This window comes from Austrofundulus limnaeus, unplaced genomic scaffold, assembly GCF_001266775.1.
Source record: "Austrofundulus limnaeus strain Quisiro unplaced genomic scaffold, Austrofundulus_limnaeus-1.0 Scaffold5, whole genome shotgun sequence".
Lineage (NCBI taxonomy): Eukaryota > Metazoa > Chordata > Actinopteri > Cyprinodontiformes > Rivulidae > Austrofundulus > Austrofundulus limnaeus.
In genome coordinates this window covers 3,409,248-3,416,702 of record NW_013952407.1, presented here as the reverse complement: position 1 = coordinate 3,416,702, position 7,455 = coordinate 3,409,248, and the positions used below count along the sequence as shown (strand labels likewise).

Below are 7,455 nucleotides of genomic sequence, written 5' to 3'. Positions count from 1 at the left end.
GGTGGGGGGTGGGTGGGGGCGCACAGATTTATGTGTGTTCCTTGTTTGTGCTTCAAAATACACAGCCCAAGTTCTAATATACTTTATAACAGTGCATGAAATACCCAGGTAAGACAATTGGAGGTAAAATACAGTAAATTAATGAGTAAGCAATTGTGTGGGGATTTTTTTGCATTGTCAAATAGTTTTTGTAGGAGACAACAAGGAGTATAAAAAATTCAAACCTACTTAAGAAAAATGAAGGTTAAACCAGTATTATATTTTCATTATAAACATGCAGTTTGTATTGTAACAACAAATGTAAAACACAAATGTTTAAAAAAAATATGAAAACAAGATGAGAAGTGTTAGGTTCCTAATTCATCAGTAACTCAGTGGTATAATAAGTGCAATTTGCACATTCTTCGTTATTTTTTAGTTTGTCTGTACATTTGTTTCGGTTGTTTTTAACTTATCTTTGTAATGTTTCTTAAATTTATTGATTTATTCATATTTTTCTTCCAATGTGAACAAAAGGTGTTGTCTGAGAGCAAAAGAAGAGTTCAGTTGATTTTTTTTAAACAATGAATCTGAAAATAAACACATTTGAATACTTCAAATTAATACAAAAATGTTTTAAATAGCATACGTTTTACTTTTTCATAATAAAGTCCTTACATTACCTTGTAACAAATATTTAATTGTTAGATCTCCATTTTTAGTGGCATTTGTTGAGGTCAACAGTGAACATATTTACATTTTTTATTGTGACCTACAGTATTTGCTGCTTTTAGCCACTTTCAAATAATTTCTTACGAATAGTTATTTCATAGCTGAATTTCCTGGCATTACTCATAATTACACAAATTAGAAATGGGCAATACATGGTTCAGAATAAAAGTGAGATAAAGTTAACTTAATAAAACTCAAAGAAAATGGGCAGAAGAAAAAAAAAAGTAGATTATAATTAATATTGGAGCAGTTGGAGCTGATGGCTTGTAATATATGCACCTAGGTAATTAAAGGTTTCAGACTGCTCTTTTGGAGTTTCAGTAGACCCCGTGCTGAAGACACTACCTGTAAGATAATATGTTTCAAAGCTATAATTATTAGCAGAAAAAGAGGACCTATTTTCAGCCCTCTAACRAATCACTTTTTTCCCCATTACACCTGGTAAAGGTGTTAATGACGCCTTGTCTTTTTGATTTCTCCATTTGAATTATGAAACAGCTGTTTCATTTTGAAGTACAACTGTGATGTGACTTCAAAAAATGTATATATATAATTATTCAATTTAAAGTCTATAGTTTCCAAAGAAATTTCATATAAACCTCAAAGTAAAAAGGGAATACAAAAGCACACATAAAATTTTGGGGTGAAGCTATAATTTAAAAAGAAATGGGGTTGAGGGGGTCAGCCTGTCATGAGGCTGAGATAAAATTTGAAATGGTTTGAAAACTTTGAATGTAGATACTTGTCTTTCTGCTTGAGAGTTTATAGTTTTTTGGGGGCTTTGTTATTTTAGATTTTCTTSATACACAGATTTTTTTTGCAACGCTTTAAAAACATTTTTATAAGGTCTAATCTCTGACATTTGATGCTTTTATATAACAAACCATGGATGCATGGGTAAATATGAACAGTTCATTACTGTTTTGGGTTCAGATTTGACCTTCCATATCTGTCTACAATCAACACTGTAAATATAAGCAGGCAGATCAGTTAAATGCAGGAGCCTATGAACAGCTGGTGGTGGCAACAATGATGGCTGATTGTTGTTAAAAAGAAAAAAAAAAGGAAAACAAAGATGTATTTTAGAGAATCCTGCTGTTTTGTTAAAAAATAAAATAAAAAGAAACACGTATGGTTGACTTGAAGAGAAGCGTGGGCTGTGAATGACTAATAGACCTGCTCATACAGAAGAGTTTGTAATGGGGGTGTTAATGACCATGTTCCTTAAAGGTTACCTTGGAGTGGTGTTTTCTTTCTCCCTCACGTCAACACCTTTATGCTCCCGCCAACGTGTTCTTTTTGTTTCCTATTATCATCTGCATTTCCAGCACAACCTAGAGTGTAACTGCAGCATCCAGCAGATCAAGGGATGAAAGAATCAAATGAGAATAAAAACAATAATGAGAACGAGAGAGGTATGTAAGAGTGAGCTTAAGGTGAATTAAGCTTTTCCCACATCTCTCATACACAAGGTTATGAGGAAACTTTTACCAAGGTATTTCTCATTACTTGTTAATACTGTATCTTGACTGTGCGAAGTGAAAAGTGACACAATAAGTGAACRTTCAGACGAGTTCAAGTTGATTCATAAAAGACTATGCAATCATTTATTTACACAAATTGAACAGATCATAAGTTACACTTGATTGTGGTTATTCCCATAACAAGCATCAGAGTTAAATGAGATAAAACCCGCGTCCGAATTTCAATTCACATCAACTCAGATTACTTATATAGAACAGTAAAAACGTCAGTTCTGATGTTAACAACCAAACAATTTCACTGGCACTTTTAGCTTAAGTTTTGGCAAATTAAAAACAAGGAAAGGAGGAACGTAAGATTAGTATGTTACTACGACTTTTACTTTTATCAAAGTGTGGGTCAACCGGAACTGCACATCTTTTCTAAGCTCAGGTTCCACATGACACGTCACTCCGAACACATCAGCTTTACCTGGTGATGACTTGAGTCAGAGAAAGAAAGAGAAAGATTTGCCAGCCGGCGCCAGCCCAAGGTTAAAATTCTGCGGTTGTTCAACAACTTGATATGATAACCTCTTTTCATAGATAGRCTAAGAGAAATCACTGCAAAACAGTTATGATGATTAAATAGCATTTCTGTTTTATAACCAGTTCTGAACCTTCTGTTAGTCCAGATAAATGAAAGATTTTTTCAGGAAAAATCAACAATTATATTGCTGTGTTCACAGTAAAATAAAAACAGTGATTTACATAAAAACACAATGAAAATATTATAATGAGATTCTCTGTGATTTTTTATACCATTATAAATCTCTCTTCCACGGTTAGAATGACCTGTCATGGCCCAAATAGAGTTCAGTTTGTGACAGAGTTCCAGACCTCTCGTCAGGCCTGTCCGAGGCCTGCTTCGAGGCAGTAAATCTTGTTTCTTCATTCGAGGTGACCCCTACAAGTAAAAAAAAAACAAAACAAAATGTGGAAAGCTGCAGTGGGAGAAGAAGGTGCTAAATCACACAGGTCTCTGCTCAGCAGGATTCAGCTTGGAGGAAATTTGGCGTCTCTCTCTTGCATCTACCAGGTCTCACGACAGTTTAAATAAAGGGAACGTCGTGATGCAGATACTGTGCAGCCATGCTCACACACACACACACACACACACACGTAGGTTCATCAGCTAAATGTAAATTCAGGGATCACTCTTCCTGATGGAGCTCCAAAAGTGCAGGACACAATGGAACTAGTTGAGGGAAATTTTGAAGGGGAAAAGGAGGTGAGGATTTTTTGACAGACACATGGAGGTCTGGGGGTGCTGTGGGGTATACATAGAGGTGGTAGAAGTGAGGGGGCTTGCTTTTATGGTAATTGCATCCCAGCATCCTTTTATCAGATGGCTCGCTCAGTGGTGGGTCTAATTTTGTAGCAGAGGTTGTTGTGTGTTGCACCCTGGCAGGCCAGACTATTGTCACATCCAGTCGGGGCTCTGCAGATGCTGATGCCTGTTTTTTTTTTTTTTATTGAGTTCTGAAAACAGGTGAAGGTTGGGTTAAAAGGATGAACTCACTAAGAAAACGGTGAGCATTTGGTTAAAATGATTCCTTTCCTGTAAACGGGTGAATGTCTGGTCCAGCAGATATCCTTGTTATTAAAGCCACATGAGTGGAGCTCACAGATTTTGTGCCTGGGCAGCGATCAGGTAGAGGCTCTTAAATGGTGCCTGTCATGCTGCTGATCTGCTGATAATCACAGATTAATGCTGTTAGTCTGTCTTTCTGTTGAGATTTACTCCCATGTGTGAAGTACACATAGATTATAATACTATAATACTACTGATAAAAATATAAATGATCAACACAATGAACCACATTCCCCCTCACAGTCATGCACTATCATACCTAACAACTTAGGTTTGAAAATAATTATTGAAAATTTGAAAATTACTAAAATGTTTGTTGATTTTTTTCCAGTTTTAAAGGGATCCCTGATTAGTTGTAGAATTAGACTTTTTTGATAAACATATTTTAACTGTAAAAAAAAGACTAAAAATCCTGTAGGCTGTTAGTTTTGTCAATTTTTAAAAAATTATTTTAACATGGACGGAGCCATTTTATTTACACACAAAGCATTCTGGGTAAATGATGACGTGGATAGGTCCTCGGTGTGAGCGAGCTATATCCACCCTGAAGGTTAATTTTGGACAATATCTGACAATTGGCTCTTTTAAATGAAACCAGAGAGCGTTGAAATGACTCAGCCTGTAACTGAAAATATAGATGGAGGACAACAGAGCTGCTTCATGGAACAAGAACCTCAGCTTGGCCTGTTAGCCTTTGCGCTAGTGCAGATGCTATATTACCTTATATGTATTAGCTCGGTGCTAGCGTGACAAACAAGCTAAACTGAGGTCCTCCATCCATATTTTCAGTTACAGACTGAGTCATTTTTGCATCCCCCTCTCTGTCATGTGGATGGAAGACCTCAGTGATGAGAGGAGAATGTGTAGCGCTGAGCTAATACATACATATGGTGACAGCATTGGGGCTAACGCTAAAGCTAACAGGCTACGCTGGGGTTCTTCTTCCATGAAGCAGCTCTGTTGTCCTCCATCCATATTTTCAGTTACAGGCTGAGTCATTTCTACCTTCTCCTCTCTGTCAACGCTCTCTGGTTTCATTTAAAAGAGTCAATCGTCAGATGTTGTCCAAGATTAACCTTCAGGATGGATATAGCTCGCTAGCAGCCTCGCACCGAGGACCTATCCATGTCATAATTTACCCAGAATGCTTTGTGTGTAAATAAAATGTCCCCGTCTGTGTGATATAGTTTTAAAATTTTAGTTTAAAAATTATAAAAACTAAACAGCCGACAGTATTTTTACAGTCTTTATTTTACAGTTAAAATATATGCTTATTAAATAAAGTCTAATATTATAACCTATCATGGATCCCTTTAAAGYWTGAAACAAAAACTRGTTGGAGAAACAAGTCTCAGTCATCAAAATGTCTCCATATTGTTTCATGGATTGATTAAATAAAAATAAAGGGAACATGGTGGGGGATGDCACACATCACTACAGCACAGAAATAATAAAACAGTTAATCTGTTGCATCAGTCAGCAGTAAAAGACATTTAATTCCTGRGACACAGGTAATGCAGGTGGAAGGTGGTGGAGCGATGTTGTAAGCAAAGTAAAAGTTCAGCTTGTGCTATGGCTAAAAACAAACCTGCTCCTTTAATCCTGGCTACATTCTTATTCAGTGGTTCTTGATAACATTTTTTATTTTCTGTGTTCTGGGTTTTTTGTTTTGTCCCTCTCTATTTCCCAGTGCCATCAGGTTGTTTTAAGTTTATGTTCTGCCACATCCACTAAACACCTGTTCCCATAGTGGTCTCGATGAGCATATGCATGCACTCCCTATTGTTTCTGTCCAAAAGTATTCATAAAAAAATCATCCAGGTCTAATCTCAGTGTCTAATCAGTCAATATCAGGGTTTGTTGCAACAAGTTCATCTTGCATTACCAGTGTAAATGCTGATCTATTTTTTATATAAATATATTTTATCCTATGAACAATTTTACTTAAATTTTTGCAGTGACTTRCTAAAACTCAGAGTGCTTGTGATCATTTTGTAATGACAGCATGTCATCAGGTCTGCAGAGGCATCCTGTGTGTTCCCCGCTGAAAGCTCAGGCTGAGCCAGCTCTGCTCCTCCTGTGGTTCTGTGTGGTAACAACCTGCAGGATTCAGGCCTCTGCCGAGGGGATTAGGCCTACCAGTGGGGAGAAGCAGAGTGGAGGCCTGTGTTCTTAACGTGGGAGTGATCCTCTTCTCTGCTGGTGCCTCTTGTGGGTGGGCTTTTGCACTATCTCAAGCAGCACTCTACACTAGTCTCAACCACCTATGCCTTCCAAGGAAATCTTTTACAGTTCTGAAGAACCTGTAGCTTTTATTCCCATTTTTATAGTGCCACAAAAGTGCCCCTGAAGTTTAACTGTAAGCTTAATACAGAGCGTGCTTGGCAATTTACTTTCTTGTACCAAACCTCTACAGCTGTCATTAAAGGGTTTCATTCTGGTCGTGTCATGTGCCTTCTCATCAGTTTTGTCATGTGCTTAAAATTAAAAAGATAAACKTCAAAACCTCAAACACTGAGATACCAAAAAATGTGTTTCGTCAACAACTCTTGCAGCAAAATCTCCAAGTTCCATAAAAACATTAATTAGTCTTTTAAACTTTACACTGTAATCACATGTGGTTTGAGCTGTAAACACTCTGCATGTGGTGTTTACTTCTACCCTCTCATTTGCTTCTCTTCTTATTTCCCACTGAAAAGAAACACTTGCCGATTTTAAAGTCACAAGTTTGGTCTAAGTTTTGTTTACATCCCTRATTTCAAGACCCACATACTCGCCAGCTTTTTTTTTTTTTTTAGTCAACATAGGTAGTGAAGGAGATGTGGGGAAAAAGAGCTGCAGAAGGTGAAARCTGTCTGGGTTCAGGTCAGTCAGTTTGCTTCTCATCTCCTACCTCTACTCACTGACTTCACATATTTCTCACTGAAACAAAGGAGCCAATCACAGTGGAGTTGAGGGTCGAGTTCAAAATGGGGCCAAGGACACAGATGAACGGGTGACAATTACACTTTTGATGGAAAACGTTAGGACACGTCTGTTCTATCCTGTGTCTTTTGAATTATTTTAGATACCCTTGTTTAAAGTCAGGGTTATTTGTTGAAGCACAAAAGCACCAGCAGCCTTTGCTTTATTGGGARAAAACACATCACCAATAATTCTCCATATTTGCTCATGCAAACTTTGGTTTGCCAACTAAATTAAAGCTTTAATGTTTTTAAGGTGTTTTGAGATCATATGGGACCCAGGAGTCAGAACTTCAGAACAGGACTTTCCTGCAGCTGAAACTCATTCTGACACAAGATGGTGCATTAAGGTTTTCCTGTTAACTTGAAKGATGTCCCTGCTCTTCACTGCAACGCAAGCAGCTCACTTGGGAATATGCAATCTGCATGACTTCTGATGTTTCCAGCATGACTTCATATGTCTTTAGTGAGGAGTAACATTTCATATGTCTTCTCCTTGATATGAAAAGTGATGGCGCTAACATTTTCTTGAAAAAGATTGCCTTAATATGGAGTTCTTGTAATTGCTGAGCTGAAGCACTGCTACGCTTTTTTTTATTATTGCTCTTGAGGGTTTTTCTTTGATGCAGGTGAAGTGGTGTCCTGTTCTGTTATTACACCCAGCTGA

General features: G+C 37.3%; 1 long non-coding RNA gene across 1 annotated transcript in view; it reads left to right on the top strand.

Moving 5' to 3' along the window:
- Positions 1-6,653, top strand: part of LOC106531471 (uncharacterized) — a 61,102-nt gene extending 54,449 nt beyond the window's left edge. Inside the window, exon 5 of the long non-coding RNA XR_001311917.1 lies at positions 6,633-6,653. This is a non-coding gene — a long non-coding RNA (uncharacterized LOC106531471). The remainder of the gene's footprint in view (positions 1-6,632) is intronic.
- Positions 6,654-7,455: the final 802 nt, after the last annotated feature.